Source organism: Sus scrofa, chromosome 18 (genome assembly GCF_000003025.6).
Source record: "Sus scrofa isolate TJ Tabasco breed Duroc chromosome 18, Sscrofa11.1, whole genome shotgun sequence".
Classification (NCBI taxonomy): domain Eukaryota; kingdom Metazoa; phylum Chordata; class Mammalia; order Artiodactyla; family Suidae; genus Sus; species Sus scrofa.
The window spans coordinates 38208782-38234970 of record NC_010460.4 but is presented as its reverse complement, the minus strand read 5'-3'; the positions used below and the strand labels follow the sequence as shown (position 1 = coordinate 38234970).

Below are 26189 nucleotides of genomic sequence, written 5' to 3'. Positions count from 1 at the left end.
AAAAGCCACCGTGGCTTATCTCTGGGTGTTAGATTATAGCTGATTTATACTGTCTTCTTTGCACATTGCTTGTACTATCAAAGTTTTCAACTATGAGCTTATATTATTTTTATAGCCAGAAAAAGTTACTTTTATAAAAATAGAAAAGTACTGGCTGCTACATACACGCACATATACATGCAAGGTCTGATTCTCTTTGCTGAACAAACTGGGGAAAGGTAGGAAAAACAGTTTAGAAGGAGACAAAAAAAAAAAAAAAAAAAAAAAAAAAGGCTCCTCTTAGCACCTGGCACCCAGAACTGAGAAACAGGAGCCAGTTTTATGGAAAGAACCAGAGCACAGCTTTTCAGTGTCCAGGTCTCATCAGAGTCGAAGATTGATACCTTTAAAACGTTCTGTGTCACAGCAGAAACAATCTGACTAATATCCATGAGGATGTGGGTTTGATCCCTGGCCTCGCTCAGCGGGCTGGGGATCTGGCGTTGCGGTGAGCTGTGGTGTAGGTCACAGACATGGCTCAGATCCCGTGTTGCTGTGACGCAGACCAGCAGCTGTAATTCCAATTTGACCCTTAGCCTAGGAACCTCCACAAGTGTGGCCCTAAAAAGAAAAAAAAAAAAAAAGAAAAAGAAAAGAAAGAAAGAAAAAAAAGGAAAAAAGTTCTGTAGCTGCTCGCCCTTCTAAAATGCTGAAAATAAGCTCTGGAGGTCTGTAAAAATCCATCGAGGCCACTTTGGACTGCAAAGACAATCCTCCTAAGCATCTTTCTGCCTTATCGCCACAAACCCAGTAGGAACAAGCTAACCACCATGAGTGAGTGAGTTGCACAGCAGCAGCCTTTCGCCACTCCTGGAGAGGCAGGAGAGTGAATTACTTAAGGCCAAGGTCAAATGAACACAGAGCACCTTTTATCAAGGTGGATTATATTTTATCAAGGGGGATTATATTTTAACATTTTTATATTGGAAAAATATTACCCATTACAACACTGCAAGGAAACTCATGAAGGCATCCTCTGGCCTTTAGGCAGAATTCACTTATTGCTTGTTTCAAAAGTATTTGAGGGGTCCTGGAGTTCCCTGGTGGTCTAGCAGGTTAAGGACTCAGCATTTTCCCTGCTTGGCTCAGATTGCTACTGTGGCTCAGATTAGATCCCTGGCCCTGGAACTTCCCCATGCCAAAAAAAGAAGAAAAAAAGAAAGAAAAGAAAAGAAAAGAAAAATATTTGAGGGGTCTTACAAAAATGTGTAAAGTATAAGATTTAAAAAAAAAATAGATTGGGGGAGTTTCTGTCGTGGCGCAGTGGTTAACAAATCTGACTAGGAACCATAAGGTTGCAGGTTCGATCCCTGGTCTTGCTCAGTAGGTTAAGGATCCAGCGTTGCTGTGAGCTGTGGTGTAGGTCGCAGACGCGGCTCAGATCCCGCACTGCTGCGGCTCTGGTGTAGGCAGGTGGCTACAGCTCCGATTAGACCCCTAGCCTGGGAACCTCCATATGCCGCAGGAGCATCCCTAGAAAAGGCAAAAAGACAAAAAAAAAAAAAAAAAAGTTTGGGGCTGGAACTGGGTACTCAAATGGAAAAACAATGAACCTTGATTCCCATACCTTGCATGGCATACAAACCATTAATTCAAGAGGGATCACAGGCCTAAATATAAAAGTGAAAACTCTAAAGCTTCTGGAAAAAGAGGAGAATATTTTCACAACTTGAAATAAACAAAGGCTTCTTAGAATACAAAAAAGCAATAACTATTTTGAAAATTGATAAATTAGACTATATCAAAATTTTTTTTTTTTTTGGTCTTTTTGCCATTTCTTGGGCCGCTCCCGCAGCATATGGAGGTTCCCAGGCTAGGGGTCAAATCAGAGCTGTAGCCACTGGCCTACACCAGAGCCACAGCAATGTGGGATCTGAGCCACGTCTGCAACCCATACCACAGCCCACAGCAATGCCGGATCCTTTAACCCACTGAGCAAGGCCAGGGATCGAACCTGCAACCTCATGGTTCCTAGTCAGATTCGTTAACCACTGAGCCACGACAGGAACTCCTTTTTTTTTTTTTTTTTTTTTATATCAAAATTTAAACTTTTGTTCATAAAAAGACAGTGAACGAAATACAAAGGAAATAATCATAGACTGATATATTTGCAAAACATACAAATTATCTAAAATATGTAAAGCTTCTCAAAAGCTTAAAAAACCAAACAACTCAATTTGGATTGACTTGAGCAGACACTTCACAAAGGAAGATACATAAATGGCCTATAAGCAGTTTAAAACATACTCAGTGTCGTTAATTAACAGGGAAATACAAAACTAAAGCCACAGTGAGATACTACTACTTGCAGAAATGGCTAAAGTAAATCATCATTTGAAAAAAAAAAAAAAAAAAACCACACAACACTAAATGTTAGGAGAATATAGAGCAACCTGAACTTACATACAGTGTTGATGATATAATCACTTTGGGAAAATGCCTGACAGTTTCTTATGAAATTAAATATGCATCTACCCTATGACCTAGCAATTCCACTCCTAGGTATGTAGCCAAGTTATAATGTCATTTCCACAAAGAGACTTGTATAAAAACCTTCATAGAAGCTGTAAATGCTAAGCAAACTGAGGTATATTCATACAATGGAATACTAATCAGCAGTATAAAGAAACAAATCCTGGTACACATGATAGTGTGAGTGAATCTTTAAACATTATGCTGAGTGAAAAAGGATTTATATAGGAGTAAATACTGTGTGATTCTATTTATATGAAGTTATAAAACAGGCAAACCCTTTATAGTGGAGAAAAAAGACAGTAGTTGCTTCTGAGGTTGTGAGGATGAAAGAAGAGACATGAAGGAACTTGCTAGACTGATAGGAATATTCTGTATCTTGATTAAGATCTATGTTACATAAATGTACCCATTGTCAAAAATCACTCAATGGTATACTTGAGATATGTGTACTTTGTTGTCTGTAAACTTTACCTCACTAAAAATCAAAAAAGAGGCATTCCCTGCTGGTGGCCTAGCAGGTTAAGGATCTGGCAGTTGTCATTTCTGTGGCATGGGTTTGATTCTCAGCCCAGGGAACTTATGCATGCTGCAGGTGCAGCCAAAAACAAAAAAACCCAACCCCCCCCCAAAAAAAAACCCAGACCAGAAAAACAAACACAAAAAGGGGGAAAACTATAAAAGTATTGAACTTGGTTAAAGATATGCATACTAAAATGTAGAGGGGTAAAGTGTATAGAGGTTTGTAATTTACTCTGAAATACATCAAAAAATAAATGAAAAGAGGATGGGTACATGGACAGACATGTGATAAAGCAAGTACAGTAAAGGGTTAATTATGGAATCCAGATAGATAGTGGGGTATATGGCTGTTAACGATAACATTCTTACATCCTTCCTAGATATTCAAAAAATTTTATAGTGAAATGTTGGGGGAAAAATAGATTAGAGGAGTTCCCGTCATGGCGCAGCAGAAACTGACTAGGAACCATGAGGTTGCAGGTTCGATCCCTGGCCTTGCTCAGTGGGTTAAGGATCCGGTGTTGCCATGAGCTGTGGTGTAGGTCACAGTTGTGGCGAGGATGTGATGTTGCTGTGGCTGTGGTGTAGGCTGGAAGCTGTAGCTCCGATTGGATCCCTAGCCTGGGAACCTCCATATGCCTTGGGCATGGCCCTAAAAAGCAAAAAAGAAAAAAAAAAAAAAAGAAAGAAAAGAAAAAAAGAGAATTTAGGAGAAAATTAAAATGAAGGCTAGGTAAAAAGGATGAAACTGAAGTTAGAACCTTATAAAGAAGTACAGCTCTGTCCTAGAGTTCCCTAAGAGCCAAAGCAAAAAGGGTAGTGATGACGTGGGAGAGGAAGAGAAAGAGATAAAAGGGAATGAGGAAAAGGGAGAAATATCTGGGTTATACAATTAGCAATACCCATATGACTGAAAAAAAAAATTGTTCTTTGGAATACTACTCAGCCATAAAAAAGAATGACATCATGCCATTTGCAGCAACATGGATGGAGCTAGAGAATCTCACACTGAGTGAAATGAGCCAGAAAGACAAAGACAAATACCATATGATATCACTTATAACTGGAATCTAATATCCAGCACAAATGAACATCTCCTCAAAAGAGAAAATCATGGACTTGGAGAAGAGACTTGTGGTTGCCTGATGGGAGGGGGAGGGAGTGGGAGGGATCGGGAGCTTGGGCTTATCAGACACAACTTAGAATAGATTTACAAGGAGATCCTGCTGAATAGCATTGAGAACTTTATCTAGATACTCATGTTGCAACAGAAGAAAGGCTGGGGGGAAAATGTAATTGTAATGTATACATGTAAGGATAACCTGACCCCCTTGCTGTACAGTGGGGAAAAAAAAAATCCAGAAATAAACTTATATCATGTCAAAAAAAAAAATTGTTCTAGTAAAGTGCCGTTTCCCTGATATAGACAAGCTTTCATGAAGAGAGCACTGTCCAATGTATGCAATGTGATTCTGTGAATTAGGATGAGCTTGGAACAGAGACACCTTCTATAACAGGCCAAAAAATGCATTCCTTTCTCATGTAATAGTCTATAGGTAGTGCTCTGAGACGCATTTGGTGACTTAGTTCAACAGAAAATAGGTGATTGGTACTCCAAAATTCTACATTGTAGAAAAAGACTGCAGTTATTTTGTACACAAGAAAAAAAAAATTGTGTACAAAGACAGAAGTACTCCTGAAAATCTCTAAGAAATATTCTATCACTTGTCTCATCGATCTTCTCCAGTTCCTCTTCCTAAATCCATTCCTCTATGAATGATATGCTGCATACCATAGGGATGACAATGACAATACCAGCTTTCTTTTACCATACTTTAACAATTCTAAGATAATTTTTTTCCACATTTTGACATCTCTGGAATGGGCATGGTTCTTCCAATCAATGACATGTCATAATTGATAGAGTTTTTTCTTTCATAATGATACAAAAAATAATGGTGTTTCTTAAAAATCAATGACGTGTTCAGCTTAACAAAACAATTTTCAAGTGCTTCATAGTTCAGTGTATTTTCATCTTGTTTAAGCCTCACAACATCATATTTTGGTGAGATGGGTAATTATTCCTATTCCAAATATGGAAATTGAGATTCAGAAAGTTTAAATGACCTCTCCAAAGTCCTCAGCTAAACTATGATGAAGCCATGATGCTAATCTGAGCTCTCTAAATATGAAATGTCCTGCTTTCTCTTAATATTACACAAAATATTTAGAGAACGAAATCTCCATGGAAACAGGGATTTTGTTTTACTTACTACTATAGCACCAGAGTATGGAACATTGCTTGGCACATATTATGTATTTAGTAAGTATTTATTGAATGAATTGATGTCAGAGAAGGGAATGAGAGTTCGGAACGGAAAGAGCCTGTGGACTGCAGTGAGTGGCCATCCTGCCATTTTATTTTTTCCTGCTTTGATGAACTTCTTCTCATTAATCACTCAAATAGCACCTACTCCATGATGCCTTCCACAGGTTAAGCTAAATATATTCACCGCCTAATGACCTGAGAGGCAACCTGGTATAGCGCAAAGCATACTGATTTTTGCATAAGAAGTCCTGGTTTTAAATCCCTTCTGATTTTAACCATCTACTAGCCAAAAACAAATAAAAAAACCTGGGAGAAATTACTTAATTTCCTGATCTTCAGTTTTCTTACTGGCAAAATTGGGACTGACTAATAAAAACTACCAGATTGCATTATTGTGAAACTTAAAAGAGACTAGACATGTGAAGGTAACTGAGACATAACAGAAGTTCAATAATATTAATTCTTTTCTCTTTCCTACACTATGCTCCACTTGAACTTGGTAGAGACTTCCATTTTTGCACCTCCCATTTTTCTCCACATGATCGTGGGTTTTTAAAAGAACCTCATTTAGTTGATATCCACCTCTCCAGAACCCAGGAGAGTGTCAGACACGTTCTAAGTGTTTTCAGACTTTATTCATTCATTTTTTTAATCTATAAATATTTATTATGTGCCTGTAATGTGCCAGACTCTTTCCTACTTGCTGAGTCTCTGCCAGTGAACAAAACTAGCAAAAATCCTTGCCCCCGTGGAGACAGATGGACAATACATGAATAAATAATGTACGGTGATAAGTGCTACAGAGAAAAATAAAACAGAGAATGGGGATAGGAAGTGTGTTGGGGGGTACCTGGGGGTGACTTGCTGTAGCATTAATATGAGTGTTAAAGAAAAGCCTTATTTGTATGGTGACTTTTGAACAGAGACTCTAAGGAAATGAGGGGAATGCCATATCTGGGTCAAATTTGAATAGCAACGTGAATATTTATAGGAAAAACAAATAGAAAAAAGCAGACAGAACATTCCAGAATGTGAGACTATTTGGTCAAAACCCTGACAGACTTAAGTCAAAGGCTTGCTTGGGCAATATTAAATGAACCGGTCCAACTGAAGTATCAGGACCTTGAATACCAGGAAAAGAATTTGCGTTTTATCTTGTGGACAATGGTGATCCACTGGAACCTTTTAGGCTAGAGGGTGTGACAGAATCCTATATAGCACTACAGGAAACCTAATCTAGCAGAGCAATCATGCAGGAAGTATTGAAGGGAAAGAATAGCAGTTCTATCATAGACATCTTGAGTTTGACATCATGGTGGGGTTTTCAAAAAGAATGTATTCAGCAAACAGTCAAAAATATAGGCCTGGAGTTGAGAGGTGAAGGCCTGAGATCTGAGGGGCGTAGCCCATCTGAATCCTAACAGCTGATTGTAATCATTTTCCGAGAGCTGCAGACTCTTACTGTGAGCAACAAACAGATCTTGTTAGAATTTTACTTCTGGCCTGAAAACTGGTAGAACATTCCTCTTTGAAATTTTCCAAACTTAGGCCAAACTAGAGCACCGAAGTTAGCGGTAATGAGAGTGATATGCAGGACCTGACAGGGCGACATGCCAGAAAATTAAGTAGGAAAAAACTCTGAAAGGTGGGGCACAACAGGCCTTGGGAAGCTCAGACTCTCGAGAAATCTGGAGGAACATATATCATGCCAGATGCTTCAGCATTATGGGAGGGCTTTTGTTTAAAAGCTTGCTATGAGAAATGATTTAGACACTCTTCACAAAGCAACATGCCAGTGATTCATCCTGTCTGAAAAACATGCAGCCTCTCACATTTGACTTTTCAATCTCACACTGGTTGAAAATAACCAAAGTGATCTCTTTGTCATTTGGAATAACTTCTCACTCACCCACCAACAAACAAGGGAGGGGGGAGTCTCTGAAAACTGAGGAGTGGGGTTTGTATTTGAGGAAAAAATTTGCAGGAGCCAGTTGCAGTATTATATAAGATTCTTGAGTCCTACTGATGTGCTTGTGGCTGTGTGACAGTGGAATCTACCACTGAGAAAAAGGAAAGGAAAACATTATTGAAATAAACTTGGTTCTCATCCACAAAAGCAAAGGGCTGCCATTTTGTCTGGAATTCTAATCAGGTGTCTTGTCTATAATTAGTCACTGGCTCCTGGAAAGGAAAGAGACTAAAGAGATGCAAAAGAGAGGGCCTCTTTTCCTTGAAATGTATTTTCTTAGCCCAGGAATCTTTAAATATATTGCTTACATAACCCCTAAAAGAATTTTTTAGAACTGTGTAACTACTCACATATTTTAAGTTGTCATCTGAAATTTTTCATCACAGGATGAGATGATGATAGAATGTAATTGGGATAAATATTTCATGACACCATTTGATAAGATAGGTTTTAACATCCCAAAGGATAAACTCCAAATATTAAAGAGACCATGTAAAAATTTTCTAAACCAGTTTTATCCAATGTTTCTCAAAAAATTTGCCTGTCTTGCAAGATAGTCCAGTTAACTTTAAGGGAATCAGCACCACTAACTTTTACTGTTCAGCTGTTCCTTTTCCAGGGCTTACCCACAAGGCTAATTATCCTACTTCTAATGCCAAACTTCACTTGTAACAAATATCAATAAGATAGGCAAAGAAGGGAAGCCCCCATGCATGTGAGGAAACTTGATGAATAATAAGCAAAGGTGTCTTCATTAAACCAATATTTCTTTCTTGGTTTTTACTTCTATATGCATCTATAAAAAATAAGAATATTTTCCTACACCACCAAAATAGCAGCATTTCACCTAAAAAAAATAGCCAGTCCATATTAAAATTTCTCACGTATCTCCCAAATACTCTTTATGGGCTGGTTTTTATTCAACCTAGGATTCAATCCTGGGCCACATATTGCAGCTGGTTGTGATATCCCTTAAGTCTCTCTTAACCCAGAACATACATTCTACACTGGGGTGGTGTTGTCCCCAGGAGAGGGAGAATTTGTTCTTGGGGGATGGGAAAAAAAAGGTCTTACTCTTTTTACGTACAAAGCGCAGATATACACATAGTACACAGATACATATAAAGTATGCCTGTAATGTTGGGTTTTCATGGTAGGGGGACAATTAGGAAAAACATGTCTAAAAAGGCTCCAAGGGGTGGGGGGATGAGCAGTAACGAAAAGAAGGTTGAGAAATACTCATCTAGGGCCATCCCTCTTTCATGATACGAATGGATTGATGAGGCCTCCAAATCAATATTTTGGTGTATTCTCTTGTTTGGTTCCTAAGTGAGGTTTTCACAGCCCAGGCAATGCCCCACCATAAGATTTGTGATGAATGAGGTGGCAGACATGGAAATGTGCTGCTCAGATATCCCACCAAGAAAGGACTTGCTGCCCAGCTGGGAGAAATGTGGCTAGCTGAGATTTCTCAGCCTTCCAACGAAGGCCTCTTTCTCTGCCAATGAACAGTCTCTTGCACAAGGGCTTAGCTATTTCCACCCAACAGGAAAACTTCTAGGGGCAGTCCTGGCTCCAGAGCGGCCTTGGTGATCTGGTGGAGATGCTGTGAGATCCTTAGATAGTCTGGCAACTTAGCTGACCAACCCTGCTTTCTCCTTTTTTCTTTCATGGATGTTACTCCCCAATAAGACATTTGCTTTCTTAACTCTTAGCATCTTCTTCCTGGAGAAGCAAACTGGCTTACTCTTAGCAGATCAGATTTAAGAAAGAGTAAGGAGGTTTGAAGATTTGGAAAATGATTCCCTTAAAACTGTAGCCTAAATTCTTCACCTATCCCAGTGTAAGGAACTAGTCAGAGTTCAATTAAAGAAACAGAACAAAAAAAAAAAAAAAAAAGAAACATAACACTAGGAAATATATATATTTAATGTGGGATTTATTATAGGAATTTGATATCACGCAACTAGGGGAGCTGGTTACACAGCTTATGTGAGCCTCTTGCTTCCATGTCTGGTGCTAAAGCCTGAAATTCTCAGAGAAAGCATTTGGAAAAGAAAGATGCCCATGAAGTGAGGGAAGCAAGGACCTCTAAGCCACCAATTTTAATGATGTGGCAATCTGCAGGAGAAGCTGGTGCCCTTCATCAGGGAGCTAAACACGTGTCTGGTCCAGGAGTCAGAAGGGTTGGAGAAGCTCCGGACCCAACTGGTCTTCCATCCCAACACGATCCAGTCTGTCCGTGAGACAAGGTGAGTGAGCTGCAACAGCACCTGGGCTGCACCAGCCTTCCAGGAGCAAAACCAGTCAGGCTGCTGCTCCACTGCTTCATTTTCACCTTCCCAACTCACATACGAAATCTCTTGAAGCCCACACTAACCTGGAGCTATGCAGATGAAGGGATCCTAGGTGCTCTGGTTTCAGTTAAGCTTCATTTATACACAAATCCATCCAGTATAGGCCTCCAAACCCAGTTTAAGGACCACTGACTTCACCAATGGCAAAGGGCCAGAGAACTTTTCTGAAAGTTGTGCTTGGGAGTTTAGGATTAAATTTCTAGCCTTGTTGCATATCACAAAAGTGAATGTGTTAAACCTAAAACTCTATCAGCAAGGAAGGCTATTGGTCCTTTACTCCAAGGCAGTGGAATATGTGGAGGGGTACAGGAAGCTTTCAGTCTTACAGAACTGGGTTTATGGGGCTGTTGGCTATTAATCTTCCTGAATTTCAGTTTCTTCATCCATAAAAGGGGCTGAACGTCCCTACTTTGCAGGATTCTCCAAGCATTACAATAGTGTACAGGAAGCCCAAGTGAACAGTGCCTGCATACAGTAAATGCTTGATAAATGGCAGCTGTTATTTCAAGCATGTCTTATAGCATCCAGATTAATAAAAGCACATTGAGATCTTAGATCTGTTGAATATTTGGAGGATCACGCAAGCCAAAGACTGCCTAAGCCAGGGTTAGAACTCAGAGAACCATCAGTTTATGCCCTGTGAAAGCAGAGTTCTCCATGTCCTTGGGTTTCAAGAGTGGGAGGGAAGATCAGACAGTCCCAGTTGGTTAGTTCTATTGATGAATGCCATCATTAGCTGCAGGCAAAGGCAGCAGTCAATAGGAAACCGTGCTCCACATTGGCCATGAAATTCAGTATTTCCTGAAGGCAGGGGCATCCTTCATGCCTCAGAGAGTTGGAATTGACTTGAGAATCATGGAGGCAAATAAAGTTGTGCAGGGTGGAAAAAGGTCATGCCTGTCCTATCATAATTTGGTTCTCTCCACCTCCAGCTCTCTTACACCAATATATAACTTAAGGGCCACAAACATACTTCCTGGCCAGAATGCACTTGGTCCCAAATCAGTCAAGAATCTGGTTCAAGAAACAGAAACCCAAGTCAAACCAGCTATAAACAAACAAACAAATAAGTAAACAAGGATGCAAGGAAGAGGACGGATGGAAGGAAGGAGTAAGATTATTATTTATCAGTTTATTTTTATTTGGCTTATGCAATAGGACATGCAGGAGGAGAGGACCTCAGGGAATTACAGGGATTTAGCTGTACAGTCAGATCTCTCTGTCTGTTTCTCCTTCTGTCTCTGTCTCTCTCATATCACTTTACTTCTCTGCTCTGTTTATATTCTCTCCTACTACAGATGGGCTTCTGCTACCTTGCTATGGAGAAGTAGAGCATGGTTCCAACAACTACTGGTAATATCATCTCAGTCTAGTAACATCAACTTCCTTTTCCCAAAACCTGATATAAAGTCCCAGGAAAAGGAGAGTTCCTAATATGGCTCAGAGGAAATGAATTTGACTAGCATCAGTGAGGACACAGGTTTGATCCCTGGCCTCACTCAGTGGGTTAAGGATCCACTGTTACTGTGATCTGTCGTGTATGTAGGTCACAGATACAGCTTGGATCCTGAGTTGCTGTGGCTGTGGTATAGGCCGGCAGCTCCAGCTCCGATTGGACCCCTAACCTGGGAACCTCCATATGCTGTGGGTGCAGCCCTAAAAAGACAAAAGACAAAAAGACAAAATAATAATAATAAAGTCTCAGGAAAAGACCCTAATTGGTTTGGGTCTAGCCCCAAAACACATTTCTAGTCAATCACTGTGACCAAGTAAATGGGATCTGTGGGTGGTCAAGTCTGGGTTTCACGCTCACCCCCGTAGACGGAAGACTGGCTTGGCCACCCATTAAAACTGCAAGGGGTGGATCACGTCTCCCAAATGAGATAATATGTTGTACCAGGAGAAGATGGGGGAAGGGATGCTGAACAGAAACAATTGACAGTTCTAGTATAGAGCCTTTGTATCTCAAGGTTTTGTTTTGTCATCCAGTAAATGTCTCTGAAAAGAGATATTTTTATAGTTGCAAAGGAAAACTCTTTGTTGAAAGAAAGAAAAGAAAATGGAGAAAAGGAGAGAGGAGCTGGGTGAACAAGGCTGTCATTAAACCTCTTTTGGAAAGTATCATCTTTTGGAAAGTATCATCTTTTGGAAAGTATCATCTCTTTGTGACTTCAGGTACGTAATATCTAGGAGTATGACTCTCATATTTTCTTCGACCAGCCTCTAATCTCAGTATCTAAGCCTCAGGGGCTAAGAGTAGCATCTACCTTATAGGACTTCTCTGAGAATTCTGTGAGTTAATGCAAATAAAATATGTACTATGATACCTGATGCACAGAAAGGTATTTTTATACATGAAAAACATAATCTATGTAAATTTATGTAGTACCCATCTCCCCACTGCACACTGGGGGCTCTTGGTTGCAAATCCTGCAACTCCGTACTTAGAATTATTTTCCTGGCCCATAGAGGCTTATTTAGGAAGCTAATGCTCCTCACACCAACTCTCAACTGACAGGAGTCAGTGGATAAATATTCTAGCTTCCTGGTCCCCTAGCGAGACGACTCTGAGTTTCCCAGCATGACTGCACTCCAACTGATTCATCTGAAAACACGCTCCTTCTTCTGGCTTCTTTTCCTTCCCTGTCTTACTATTCCCACTCCCCTAATAGTGTTTTCTAGAATCACCTCCTAAATGAACTTCTTGCACTTGAATCCTTGTATCAGAATCTGCCTATGGCAAATCTAAAGTAAGCTAATACATTTGCAAAGAAAGTTTATGAAAGAAAATGCACCAGAATGTTCACCGTCATTATTCTCTGACTGGTGGGATTTCAGATGATTTTTATTTTTTTTTTATCTGTATCTAAAACATTTTTCACAGATGTGACCATGGAGAGCAACTAATTGATTATCAAAACAGTCTAAAATATTGGAGTTCCCTGGTGGCCTAGCAGGTTAAGGATCCAACGTTGTCACTGCTATGGTTCAGGTTGCTGCTGTGGTTCAGGTTAGATCCCTGACCCAGAAACTTCCATGTGCCATAATTCTGGCCAAAAAATTAAGAAATAAAAGGGAGTTCCATTGTAGCACAGCAGAAACGAATCTGACCAATATCCATGAGAATGTGGATTCAATCCCTGGCCTCACTCAGGGGGTCAGCGATCTGGCGTTGCCTAGAGCTGTGATGTAGGTCACAGATACAGCTCAGATCCTGTGTTGCTGTGGCTGTGGCGTAAGCCAGCAGCTGTAGCTCCAATTTGACCCCTAGCCAGGGAACTTCCATATACCGCGCTTGCAGCCCTAAAAAAGCAAAAAAAGGAAAAAAAGTAAGAAATAAAAGATATTAAGTTCATTTTTAGTTTCTATAAAACCTGAATACCTTTTCTTTCTACTTCTAATTTGGTATAATAAACAAGTCTTCTCATTTTTTATCCCACTAAGTCCACGCCTAGCACCAAGCCTTCACTTGTACTTTAAGCGGCACTTTCTATTAATCCTGCCTCTTCCACAAGCCCTCCCTGATTCACTCCAACCCATGATGCCATTTTTGTGTCTATTTATTCTATGTATTATCTAACTGACAGTATGAATTCCTCCCATACTTTACATCACTTTAAAGAGATGCATGTAAAATATCACTTTGCTATGGATCTCTCAACTTTCTAGAATATTTGGATCAGCTGTAAAACTACTTCCAACACAAAAAAGGTGTTAGACCAATTCAAGATAAAATGCTTTTTCTCCAAATTATTTATGACAATATCTGAGCTGCATCTGCTGCTTCAGTCTTTAACAAAGGGGCTGTTTTACAGGACAGTAGCAATGGGGGGCGAAAAGGAAAGAACAGAAGCTAGTTCTGATGCACTCATACCGCCATCCATAAATGATCTTTTCATGAGGACACAGCCGATAAGGAGAGAAGGGAAGACAAAAAGCATTCTTGACTTAGGAATGGAATAGCAGCTCCCCCTCTGTGTCTGATTCAGTTGCTCAGAATGGCTTTCTTATGGCTGTGCCTCTTGTGAATTATGAGCCTGTCTTTCTCTTCCCTGCAGGCTTCATATTAAAAACAAGATGCAGCTGCCAGGGCCTCCAGAGATTTCCCAGCAGTCTACTCTGGTGAAACAAAATACCATGTTATGCTGGAAAACTAGCCAATTCTTTTTTCACATGGGCTGTGCTATCTCGTGGCCTGGATGAAGGATCCCAGGCCTGGACACTAACTGTTTTTCCTGAGATTTGTGGCGTGATCTTCTAGACAGTATTCAATCTTTTTGTGTTTCAGCTTCCCAGCATAATATGTCTAATTATCTCTTAAAAAGACTGTATTTTTTTTTTTTTTTGGCTTTTATCTTTGTAGGGCTGCACCTGCAGCATATGGAGGTTCCCAGGCTAGGGGTCCAATTGCAGGATCTGAGCTGCGTCTGCGACCGACACCACAGTTCACAGCAATGCCAGATCCTTAACCCACTGAGCAAGGCCAGGGATCCAACCCAAATCCTCATGGTTTCTAGTTGGGTTCATTAACCACTGAGCCACGATGGGAACTCCTGTATGTATTTGTATAATACATGTACACTCTACCTTCTTGAAATACTGTCCTAAAGGAGAGCATTTGGTTACCATTAGACCTACTATTTTACTTCCAAGAAGACAGAGGTTCTGTGGCTCTGTTGCCACAGATGATTTGGGATTTCAACAGGCTTGTGATCTTCCTTATTTGCATCTTTTGTGTCATTACTACCAGAAGGGTTCCATTATATAAATGGACTGAGGTTTATACATAATGATTGGTTGAGCTGCTTCTGATGATGCAATCCCAGCTTTATCTGCCCAGAAGAAAATAGGTCTGTAACCTCATGGAAATTTGGAGTACGTTAGTGAAATGTTGGAGTATACTTGAAATCAGATTGGAGGCTCTCTTTAGTTTAAACAGCTAGAACTCTTATTAGAGACTGAGGCTGAAAGTAAACATGATGCCCCATGTTTATTTATCATATACCGATTTCAATCTTTAAACAATAGGATAGGCTTCAGATGGCAGCAAAGGCTGGAGTAAGCCTATAGCAAAGGAGACAGAAGAATGTGAGAAATGACTGAGCGCTTGCTGATGACAGTAGCTCTCCAAGTGATGACAGACAGCCCTCAATACACATTCCTTTCTCCCTCTCCTATTTCACTCTACTGATTATCTAGCAAGTAGCATAAATGAGGATCCCTTTTCTGTTAGATATACCTTGTTTTCAGAACCCTTTAATAGACTGAAATCATCAGATGCTAAGTATCAAATTTCTTTCTGACCTCGTCCTGGGTTGTACATGGGAGGATAGATAAAGAGCCAATTAGTGATACAAATGTTTATTTTTACATGCATTTAGACAAACAGGTCCCTTTGGGAGTAGTATGGGAAAGTAGTTCGATTTACCAATTGAGGGGCAAAGGTAGAGTCTTAATTTTTTTCTACCCTTTTTTTTTTTTTAGGGCCACACTTGTGGCATATGGAGGTTCCCAGGCTAGGAGTCAAATCAAAGCTACATCTTCCGGCCTATGCCACAGCCACAGCAACGCAGGATCCAAGCGAGTCTGCAACCTACACCACAGCTCATTGCAATGCCGGATATCCAACTCACTGAGTGAGGGCCAGGGATCAAACCTTTGTCCTCATGGATACTAGTTGAGTTCACTACTGCTGAGTCACAACGGGAACTCCCTTTTCTACCTTTTTTGTAATAAGTGTTCAATAAATATATTTGGGTTGAGCTATTAAATTGAAAATATCCATGCCCATTTTGAAGAACATAATCTGCAAGGAAATTATTAAATCTAATGAATAGGTAAACTATACCTTGACCTCCTTCTCTCCTTTTCAATTGTGAAGTGCTTTCCTAGTATGACTTGTTAATTTTTACAAGTTGTAACAGTCTCTGAAGGAAAGGAGTTAATAATCTCCATCATTCCATTTTACAGATGTGAGAACTGAAGTATAAGGCACTCAGCCCAGCGTGAGTCAGAGTCCAAATAGAACAATGTGAAAATGGGACAGAAGAAGCAGAGATGCAGCCCAGAGGCTTCTTTGGGGCTGCCTTTCTATCTCCTGCCCCATCTGACTCTGTAACAACTTGGGAAGCCCTGGCATGACACTCTGGTACAAGAGGAAAAATTTCCTCCTGCCCGTCAGAGGGGTAGAGCAAGGAGGACAATCCTTGGACTCAGGGCAGGGCCTCTAGTTCCGCACTGTATGCCCACCTCCACCCATTCTACTCCAAGGCCCACCTGTCTTGGCACTTGGCCTGACCCTAGTGAACTCCGGTCAAATGAAAGAAAGAGTAAATGGATAGCTTGTGACTCCACTAGGGCATTTGAAACATTAAATCAGTATTTCTTAAAATGGTACAGCCAACACCTGCCCCCTACCTTTTTTTTTTTTTTTTTAGGGCCACACCTGCAGCATATGGAAGTTCCCAAGCGAGGGGTCCAATTGGGGCTGTAGCTGCAGGCCTACACCACAGCTACGGCAACGCAGGATCCAAGCCATGTCTACAAACTACACCACAGCTCACGGCAATGCCAGATCCTTAACCCACTGAGCAAGGTCAGGGATCAAACCTGCATCCTCATGGATGCTAGTTGGGTTTATTACCATGGAAACTCCCAGTTGGCACCTTTAGAAGAGAAAAAAAAAGCCCCCTAGCATCAGTTATCTGCAGTTGTCCCTACCAAAACAGCAATAAGAATCTCTCCAGATTGGAGTTCACATCGTGGCTCAGTGGTTAACGAACCCGACTAGCATCCATGAGGACATGGGTTCGATCCCCAGCCTGAATCAGTGGGTTAAGGATCTGGTATTACCGTGAGCTGTGGTGTAGGTTGCAGAGATGGCTCAGATCCCTCGTTGCTGTGGCTCTGTGGCTCTGGCATAGGCCGACGACAGCTACAGCTCCAAATGGACCCCTGGCCTGGGAACCTCCATGTACCGTGGGTGTGGTCCAAAAAGACAAAAAAAAAAAAAAAAAAGTGAGGAATCTCTCCAGATTGACTTGGGATGATATGCATTAGTTCCAGTGATGCCCTTTTCTAATAAAACAAATACCTAAGTAAACAAGTAAACACAAATACCATATATGGGGAAGGGTCCAGAATGTGTTATGAAGTATGAAAGTTATAAAAGAGTCCATTTACGGGGCTATGTGCTTTTAAATGCATTATCTCATTTGATCCTCACAAAAGCCCTCTGAGGCATGTATTCTTTTTATAGATAAGGAAACCCAGACTTAGAGAAGTTAAGCAACTTGCCCAGAATCACACAGCTTGATAAAAATGGAGATTTATAACCAAGTCTCTTTGAATCCAAAGCCTAGCATCTCACTGCCTCTCTGGTTCTTATTCACACTCTGGCCTCTTGAATTCTCTCTTCCTTCTTTTCTTTCTCTTAGTTCCCAACTTTTATTTCTCTCCCTTTCTATTCCTCTCTCTTTCTCTCCTCCCTTTCTCTATCAAACTCTCTCTTCTACCACATATGTTTGTCTATACATAACCTTTTTTTTTTTTTTCTCACATTCTCCAAGGAGTCCACGATTTAGAAAATTTTATTGCCAGAGAACCTTGTCAGGCCTAGATTGAAAGACCAAGCAGGGTGTCCATGACTCCAGCCACCAGGTCACTGCCCAGCTGCTGAGCACATCCCAGACTCACAGACTCTGCCTGGGCTGGGGCTGTCCTTGCATTTTGTCACTGGGATTTAAAAATGGCAATGATTAATTTTAGAAGCTGTGTTTAAAAATGACTGCTACTTAGATTTTGTCAACTAGTTGGAAAAAACATGTGCTCTTAATATAAATAATATGCATCAGAGATTTGCATGGGTTCTTCTGTTGAGACCCTCTTCATGCTCTAGAAATTGTGAAAATTGAAAGATTATCCAAGCAGCAGTGGCATTCAACCTTCCTTTGATTCAACACATATCTGCACACGTCCAATAGCTAACATTTTGAGTAATGACTCTACAAAACACATGCTGTGTGGTTTACATACACTATCTTATTTAATTAAAGATTGTAGGGGTTAAACAATAACCCAATTGTGTCTTGCCAGTACTTGGCAGAGCCAGCTCTCCAATACAGGTGCGCCTCATGTCAACCCTTCTTCTCTCAGCGACAAGCATTGGGCCATCCTTGTAAAAGACAGATGAAAACAGCCCAGCATACAACTTGGAATCCAGTAGTAAAAATTTTTTAAATATTCACAAATGTAAAAATAAAGGGAAGAATGCAACCTAACATTACCCTCTCAGTCCAACAGATAAGGAGTAGTCACGATTTCTTTAAAAGAGAAAATCTTGGGAGTTCCCCTTGTGGCGCAGTGGAAACGAATCTAACTAGGAACCATGAGGTTGTGGGTTCTATCCCTGGCCTCGCTCAGTGGGTTAAAGATCCGGCATGGCTGTGAGCTATGGTGTAGGTCGCAGACGCGTCTCGGATCTGGCACTGCTGTGGCTGTGGTATAGGCCAGCAGCAACAGCTCTGATTAACCCCTAGCCAGGGAACCTCCACGTGCTGCGGGTGCGGCCCTAAGAGGACAAATGACAAACAAACAAACAAACAAAAAAAAAAAGAGAGAGAGAGAGAGAGAGAGAAAAAATAAATCTCTAATTTGTGTGGATGCTTAAAAAAAAAAAAAAAAAAAAAAAAAGAGCTTGGAGCAAAGAGGAAACCACAGAGCTACTCTGAGATGGGCAGCCTTCCAAACATCACAATTACTTTTGTGGAAAAGCAGAGCTAAGACCGAGGGGGTAAAAGTCCAGAAAGTCAATGGCCAGGGTGGGTTTAAAACTTGTTCTGTGCATCTAGAGATAAAGAAGTCAGAAGGGCCAAGGAAAGATTAGAGTTAATGACCCACATGACAGTCAATCCTTGATATTGGAGGGGCAGCTGCTACCATCAGAGAAGAAGAGATGCTGAGAATTTAAGAATTAACCACCAACACTGGAGAGCCCTTAGAGGCCAAGACCTTTCCTTGGTTTATTTTGTTTTGCTATAAATCATTTACTTAATACACTGTAGTTCTTAGGGTAGTACACGCTGTATTAATTTATAATCATTATCAGCTTGAGAGAGAAAACACAACGTTTGTATACAAAAGAAAATATCTCTTACATTGTTTTCTTTAGATACATGACTGGTGTAGGAAATCAATGCCAAGATTAATTTTTGAAGTGTTGCCTAAACTCCCAACAGTTTTCAAATGATTTTAAATCTTAGTCTAATTGGCAATGAAGCAGTCTCCCACACCAAAGATTCTACTTTTCATAAATATCCATCCATTTTGACTTTAAAACATATTCCAAAGTTTTGGAAAAAGGCAGAGCTGGGGAGTTGAGTGGCTTGGTGAGAGAATCACAAGAACTTGACCCTCTTTAATACATGTTCATCAAGAACTCTATTTTTTCCATATGAGAACATTTATTCTGCTAATTCATTTTCCACTTGGAATCATATCTCTTAGTTGGGATGCTTCATGGAATCGTTAAACAAAAAAAGCTATAATGCAACTATTTCTCAGAAAAAGAAGTTTGTACTACATTTGCCCTTTAAGGGTTGTCTGATTGCAATTATCTTTCTCCAAAAAATCTTGCTAGAACTTGCAAAGTTCTAACAAATTGGTATGGAGTAGTCAGGCAATGGCAAGTACAAGAGGGAAAAAACAGCAGGTCCTGACTTTGAAAAGTATTAACATACATTCCAGTGCATTCCAAACACATAAAGAATAAACTTAGCAGGGAAAGGCATTCCATGTCCAAAATTGAATCTTCGAAACTGGGATCTGAGTAAAAGAAACACTTCATGTTACTGCTACACATAGAGAAACAGAGCAGAAATTGTAGGTCCAAATGAAGTGTTCGTGGAAGATTCGTGAGAGAGAAGGGCAAGCATACACCAAGTAGATACTTCTCATAAGGACATGCTTTGCAATTTGAGCATTTTTGAGCTTGCAATGGAATTTTAAAGCCATCCAGAAACAACAGATGTTTGAACCCAAATGATCCAATGTCTTGATGCCAAAATTAGGGCTCTGAAGAGGAACGTTAGAGTTGTAGCATATGAAGAACTACTTCAGTAACTCTTCTCCAGCGAAACAGTTGTAAGGGCTTTATTCTGGCTTGCTGACCCATCCTTTTATCGATGCGCGTTTCTACTCTAAGTGATAAACATTTCTGTCAAATGGAAGGTCTGCCTCCTAGGTCTAATTTCATTCACTCTCCTCTCTCTCCCTTTGGAGCACTCTGTCTCTAAATTGAATTATGAAACCAGGAGGAGGACCTTTCTGAACATTATTTATCCCCAAACTTGGAGTTTCCTTGTGGGGTAGTGGGTTGAGGATGTGGCATTGTCCCTGCAGTTGCTCCAGTCGTTGCTGTGACGAGGGTTTGATCCCTGGCCCAGGAACTTCCACATGCCGAGGCTGTGGCCAAAAAAAAAAAAAACCTTTTACATATGAAAACCAGTAACAGGTTATGGTTGAACCTGTACAGCACAGAACTATCTAGCTAATTTAGTAGTTATAAGCAGCAAGTCAGATTATTTCAAGCAAGCCAACAAAAACTGGCCAATAACAATCCCCACCAACAATAAATAAGCAAACGCCATTTTGCAAGGCACTTTTTCCCCCGCAGATTAAATAGGTAATATAAATGCAAAAATCTCTGCTTTTACTTGGTTTTAAGGATGCATCGAGGTTGTTGTATAATTCTAAAATAAGGTGGTTGTTTCCTCATTAGCATGTCAGATTGACTTGTCCCTCACCCTCCTCTGTTAAAAAAATGAATGCAACTTAGACTTCAGAGTCTTTATTGAGTTTTCAAAGAAACTTTTTGTACATCTCATTTACCAAATAAATTTCCCATCAAGGTAGCAAGGTTTATTGGTTTCCGGAAGGATGTTTCTTAGTTCGGCCACACAAAACTATAAAATAGCACCTGTGGGGAGAAAGTGGCAATATGGTCATGGTTCTAAACTGGAGCCAGGAGCTCAAACTGTAACTGCGTTGTAAAAATAGCATTGCAGCTATGATTATAATTTCGCTCCACAGCATGTATATGCGTGGTATGAACAGGAAATGGGAGTACATCTTCTGAGTCTGATAAGATTCTCTAATGTAAGACATATGCTGTTTCTTAGCTAAAGAGCTAGACCTAGCCAGAAATGGGAAAAGCATATATGTTTATCTTTTACCCAAAGATTAAACCTATCAGGCTTTGGAAGATTTTTTGAATTGCTATATGAATCAAGGGGATGAAGTCAAGAAAAGTGCAGCATAGATTCAAATGTGAAAGAAATACCTTTATTAGAAAAATGAAAACTTGAAGTAACTTCCAGAGGAAAATAAATTGAGGGAGCTATGCATCCTGAGACTGTGTTTTCTCAGGGAAGCCTCTGCAGATCAGAGCTGCTCCTTAGAGAAATCGGTCCTAATCAAGGGGACACTCCTGACAAAAGAATCTCCATTGTCTATAAAAGGCCAAAGTTGAATTCACTAAGGATTGCATGCTTTAAGGACATTCTATAATATCAATATTAATTCCTAGTTCTATTTATGACAAATAGAAATGTGACAAAATGCCCTTGAGATTACTTTTATCATCTAGGAAGGAAGTGGTCGTTTAAAACATGTTTCCGGATTTAGCATTGCCAAGAAAATAGAAGATAAAGCAATATGGCTCAGCAAGAGATACATGACAGTACATTGAAGTACAGAGAGACTTACTACATTATCAAATTCTATAGTTCACATTAGGGACAATGAAAAGGAGCTGATATCAGTGTCTATCATCAAAAAACAAACTTTGATTTATTATTCTTTGATGCAAATTGTAGTAAAGAAAACCCATAACAGCTGGAAAAGAAACAAGCAAAAAAAAGGTAGTTTAGTTTCTAGGCTCTATTCCTTTACAAACAGAAGCTGGTGGAGATTTTTCTGGTTATTCAGAATAAGAATAAGAATAAATTGGCTCATTCAACAAATATTTATCAAGTGCTTCCTGTGCATGAAGCACTGTTGTAATTGCGAGGGATGTAACAGTAGGACAGACAGACAAGTAGGAATGTTCTACTTACACCCCAGTAGAAGTCGGTCAATAAATACACAAAAGGACAGAACTTCAAGGGTAATGAGTGCTGTTGAGGGAATAAAAGGGTGATATGTAGAAAAAAACCCAACAGAGTAAGTGAGGGCCATTTTAATTCAATAGTCAACCCAGGACTTGCTTGGGCCAAGACCTGAATAATGAGAATCCCAATTGATGATATATGGGAGAGTGTCCTAAGAGTAGAGGCAAGAGCTAGTGCGAAGGTCCTAAGGATGGAACAAACGTGATTTCTTCAAGAAACAGAAACACTTTCAATGAGGTCAGAACATGGTGACTGATAGGGAGAGGAGAAGAGAGGAGGCAGTAAGGTCAGATCATATAGGACCCATTGCTGTACCTTGGTAAGAGGTTTGGATTTCTTTTAAAGAACAATGAGAAATCACTGGAGAATTCTGTGGCCTTGATTTGATTTTTATGTTTTTTTATTATCATTTTTTAATAGCTATTTCCCCAATACAATTTTTTTTCTACTGTACAGCATGGTGACCCAGTTATACATATGTGTACACATTCTCCTTTTGCACATGATCAGGCTCCATCATAAGTGACTAGACATAGTTCCCAGTGCTACACAGCAGGATTGCATTGCTAATCCATTCCAAAGGCAATAATCATAAAATATTTTTGATATCCAAGAATGTGTGAATAACAAGAAAATGAATCCCTCAAGAAATTAAATTCAGTTGAAATTTCCATGGTACCCTTCTCGGTCCTGTTCCCCTCCCTCTTTAAAGGTAGTTCATGTCCCAAATCTTATGTTTATAAATCTCGTACATGTCTTTGTGCTTTATCCGCCTCCCCTCACGACCGCTCATACATATCCATAAACAATATGTGTAACACTGCCTTGCATTTTTTGTTAAGGTGTAATTGACATTGTGTGTTTTTGAACTTCATATAATGGTACCATTCTGAATATATTCTTCAGTTTGGTCTTTTTCCCATCTATTATACTTTTTTGAGATTTATTCACACTGATGTATAGAGTTCTTATTCAGTGTTTTTGTTTTTGTTTTTGTTTTTTGCCACGCCCGTGGCATGGGGAGGTTCTGGGGCCAGGGATTGAACTATTCTCTTATATTAAAATACTAAAAGTTATCCATTCTTTGGCTAAGGGGCATTCATGTTGTTTTCAGTGTTTCTGTTCATATCTCTCTGAGCAAAGGCAATGGAATATGGAGAGACAAGAGCAAAAATATGAAAACCAGTTGAAAGAGTCTTCAGAGTGCAGGCAGAAAGCCAGCAATGGCTAGGGCTAAGGTAACACCAACTGAGATGAAGAGACATACATATTTTGGAAATACAGCTGATTGGACTTACAGCTTTAATAGGGAGGAGGTAAGAAATCAAGGATGAATTCTAACTTTTGGCTTTGAGCTATTTTTGAGGCATCTGAAGGCCCAAATCTTAGAATTTCAAAAGGTAACACATGATGTGATATTTTATTTCTTAAGGTTATCGAAAATCTTCCTTATACTTTTTTCTCCTCTAGTGCCTTGCAATATACAGTGTTAAGTACATGATAAAACTTTGTTGAATCAATAAATAATTGAATGAGTAATAGACTTCACGATTGGTTCTCTATGGTACATTGGGATTATATTGAGATTTAGTTACATGACAATCTAGATTATCTTCAGATTAAGGAAATCAGTGAGGTTTTGTTAAAATAATCAAGGGGGGAACATTTGTGTTTGAGAGTTATTGATAAAACAAAATTGGCTCTACGTTGAACATTTTTGAAACTGAGTGATGGATATGTAGGAGTTGCAGTTTTGTGAATGTTTGAAAATTACCATGATAAAAAGTTTAAAAACATATAAGAAAATATTTAGCTATCTTCCCATCAAGATGAGAATTGCCTCAATATGGCTCTTCAAATAAACATACAAAACCAGAATAACCGCTCTATGTATGTGGCTTGTCAGAGAATTCAGGAAGTCCAGCCAAAGTTCTTAACCTTTTGGGGTTTACAAACTCCTTAGAGAATTGACAAAACATGTGAACACTTTTCCCAGAAAAAAAAAATCACAAATACACAATTTTGCATAAATATATCAGGATTTGTTTTTAATCCTTTTTAAAGCTTTTGTCCCAGACCAGGTTAAGAAATCCAGATAGATTCAGGTAAAAAAAAACCTCACTGAAGTTCTGACTTTAGGACTATGCATTCTCAGGTAATTTGTTAATTTGGAATTTTGTCCTATTAGTTTTTTGGTTTGTTTTTTTTTTTTTTTTTCTTTTTCTATTTTGGACGCACCCACGCCATATGGAAGTTCCTGGGCTAGGGATCAAATCCAAGCCAGAGCTGCAAGTTGCAACCTACACCACAGCTGCAGCAACGCTGGATTCTTAACCCACGGCACCAGGCCTGGGATCAAACCTGTGCCTCCAGAGAGACAAGCCAGATGTCAACCCACTGTGCCACAGAAGGAAATCCATGTCTTATTATAAGTTTTTAATGTTCTACTTTCCACGGTTGATGCTTACATTCCTAGCTAGAGTTTGCTGCTGGATGATTAGAGTTTCAGTTGTCTTGGTCACTTTCAAGCAGTGTGATCCTGAAAAAATCACTTAATTTTTCAAAAGCTCAGCTTCCTTTTCTGAAAGTTTGAAATAGTAATACACCGGATGCTATTGGTGATAAAAATGAGCTAATATAATTGAAAATCATTTGTAAGATTTAAAGAACACTGTAAACTGGTGGTAAAAAAACGTTTATGTGTATTATGTGCCCAGAACTCTTCTAAACATTTCAAGTACTATTATTAACTTCATTTTTACACATGAAAAACTGAGACACACAGAAGCAACTACCCTAATGTCATATGGCTAGTAAATGTTTGAACTAAAATTTGAGCCCAGGGAGTTTCCGTTGTGGCTCAGTGGGTTACAAACCCAACTAGTATCCATGAGGATGTGGGTTTGATCCCTGGCCTCTCTCAGTAAATTAAGGATCCAGCATTGCAACGAGCTGTAGTTTAGGTCACAGATATGTCTCAGATCCTGAGTTGCTGTGGCTATGGGTAGGTAGCTCTGATTCAGCCTCTAGCCTGGAAACTTCCATATGTCACAGGTGCAGCCCTAAAAACAAAAACAAAAATTGAGCCTAGCCAATCTGACACTAGGATGTATGTTCTTAATCTTTATACTGTGAATTTTATTTTGCTTGCCTTGAATATAACACCCTTCCACTGCTCCATGATATAATATTGTGCTCATCTGATAAATGCTATCAACCTCAGACTGAAGGGAGAAGTGTAATTCAAATTCAAGTGGCAGCCAGATTCTAATGGAAAAAATTGTGTCATCTTGTCATTGTTTAATTTAAAAAATTAAAGTTTTAATGAAAATTGGAGTTCCCGTCGTGGCGCAGTGGTTAACGAATCCGACTAGGAACCATGAGGTTGTGGGTTCGGTCCCTGCCCTTGCTCAGTGGGTTAAGGGTCCGGCATTGCCGTGAGCTGTGGTGTAGGTCGCAGACGCGGCTCGGATCCCGCGTTGCTGTGGCTCTGGTGTAGGCCAGTGGCTACAGCTCCGATTCGACCCCTAGCCTGGGAACCTCCATATGTGGCGGGAGCGGCCCAAGAAATAGCAAAAAGACAAAAAAAAAATAAATAAAAATAAAAATAATAAAATAAAAAAAAAGTTTTAATGAAAATTAAATTTTATGTTTTTAAAACTGTTTAATATTTATATCATAAGATTTTACTTTAAGTTCTTTTTTTGAAAAAGTGGCTAACTTCAGGGCTGGGGCAAGAAAAATAAAAGGTATGTCTGGAGCATCTTGTGATGCCAAAAAAGTAAGGCAGTATTCAGAAACCAATGGCAGCATATTAAAAAGACATAGGGGCCAACCAGAAAGAACTCCCAGTGACCAAAGATGAAACAGTTTTCACAAGAAATAAAAAACAATAGCACTGTATTATAATTCATAGAATAAAGCAAATATCCATGAATCTTATTGATATTAACAAATAATTGAATTTTAAAATAAATTAGGTGGAAGAAAAAAGCCGTGTGATTTTTCTCCCATCCTCAAAGCTGTGATTTTTGTCCTCATCTGTGTTTGAAAAGCTTATTATTCAGATCCTTCATAAAATCTTCCCAAACACATGAGGGTTCTCCATGAAGATGAAAAGTGAATAGCAATCCTTTCTTTCAGAATCTTTCAGAATTAATTTGCTTCCTAGAGCGATTATAATGCATCACTCCTCCTTTGCAGGATTTTGCTAAAACCTGGATGGACGCCTCCATTATAGACATTACTGCTGTATTTTTGCAGCTTTCTGATAACATGAGAGTAGTGCTGAGGTCACTTTTCTATACCTGGGTGATGAGCTCTGCTCTCCACAG

General features: G+C 39.6%; 1 long non-coding RNA gene across 5 annotated transcripts in view; it reads left to right on the top strand.

Moving 5' to 3' along the window:
• LOC102161969 overlaps window positions 1-26189 on the top strand; it is an 87801-nt gene that overhangs the window by 49647 nt on the left and 11965 nt on the right. For 2 of the 5 annotated variants that reach the window (XR_002340253.1, XR_002340252.1), the window contains exons 5-6: window positions 9459-11041; window positions 11709-11863. The exons of 2 other annotated variants lie outside the window; for them this stretch is intronic. This is a non-coding gene — a long non-coding RNA (uncharacterized LOC102161969). Of the gene's footprint in view, window positions 1-9458; window positions 11229-11708; window positions 11864-26189 lie in introns of those variants that run through there. One more of the 5 variants, XR_002340254.1, reaches the window with a different exon arrangement.